At 36.8% G+C, this 1,305-nt stretch overlaps 1 non-coding gene across 1 annotated transcript; it reads left to right on the top strand.

Annotated features, from left to right (window-relative positions):
- The first annotated feature begins 772 nt into the window (after positions 1-772).
- LOC118008318 lies at positions 773-875 on the top strand. The gene has a single exon (XR_004678640.1). It is a non-coding gene; the product is annotated as a U6 spliceosomal RNA (small nuclear RNA).
- Positions 876-1,305: the final 430 nt, after the last annotated feature.

Raw genomic sequence — 1,305 nt, forward strand, 5'->3', positions numbered from 1 at the left:
ATATATCTTCAGGTAGCTTCCCAGAAATATAGGGATAATAAATCCCAAATAGATTATAAAAGGTAAGTAAAACATTTGGGGGATGTTCCTGACCTTTCAGTTTGTCAGAGAAAACAAGACCTTTCTAACATTCATCTCTCGGCACCACTCTCAGGATACAAGTGAACTGATGATGGATATGATCCAATATGGCAGTTCTTTGTTTCATGCATGATCCAAAAGTCTTCAGCAAATAACTGAACACATGTGAGTATAAGCCATTTCATTCCAAGGTGACCAGAATTACCTCAGGTAACCATCTGCAAGCTATTCAACATCTTTTTCCACTCTCATCTCCTTCCCAATTGCCTTATTATAAGTTGGGGCTTGTTTCCGCCTTCCTACCTACATCTCATCTTTTCCTGCCTTCTAAGGCATCCATCACTCCGTGAATTACAACCTCTCCTTTGTATCTTCAATTTATCCCCTTTTTCTGGTTCCCTCAAGTCAGTGAAAAGTCTTATCCAAGCAAAAAACAAAAACAAAACCCTCTCAAACCAGAAATCAAACAAAAACACCCCTTTCCATCCTCTTCCTCTCTTGGCATTCTGTACTTCCTGTCCCTTTACAGCCTGGCTTCTGGAAAGGGTGGTCTAGGATGCTTTTTCCGTTTTCTCACTACCTACCCATTCCCCATCCCACAACAATCTGGCTACTGCCCTCACCATTCCACTGAAATTAGCCTTGCAAAGTTACAAATGATCTTCTAGTTGCTTAATTCAATGGACAACATGTGCTTCTCCAGCTTATATACTAAAATTGGAAAGATGTGGAGAAGATTATCATGGTCTCTGGGCAAGAATGATAAGCAAATTCATGCAGTGCTTCATATTTTTATAGTAGGAACTCATTTTGTTATATATAGACATATCTGGATATAGAGAATATATTTGCATATAGAAAAAGTCTGGAAAGATATACATCAAAATTTTAGCAGTAGTTATGCTGGGCGATGGGATTTAGGGCAATTCTTAAATTATACATAATTTATATATATATATATATGTTTTCACCATACATATGTGTGTATATATACATATATATTTCAACTTACATAATGATTAGATATTTCTTATCTAAATAAAAATAAATATATCACCTCAAAAGATCTAGTGATCCCTTTTCAGTTCTTACCTTATTGGACCTCTCAGCAGTGTTTAATAGGATTATTACTCTTCTCTTTCCTTGGCTTCAAGAATACCACTCTCCCCTGCTCTTTCTCTACCCTCTTGGCATCTTGTTCTTAGTCTCTCCCTTTTCTACACA

Source organism: Mirounga leonina, unplaced genomic scaffold (assembly GCF_011800145.1).
Source record: "Mirounga leonina isolate KUSES-001 unplaced genomic scaffold, KU_Mleo_1.0 Mir_125, whole genome shotgun sequence".
NCBI lineage: Eukaryota > Metazoa > Chordata > Mammalia > Carnivora > Phocidae > Mirounga > Mirounga leonina.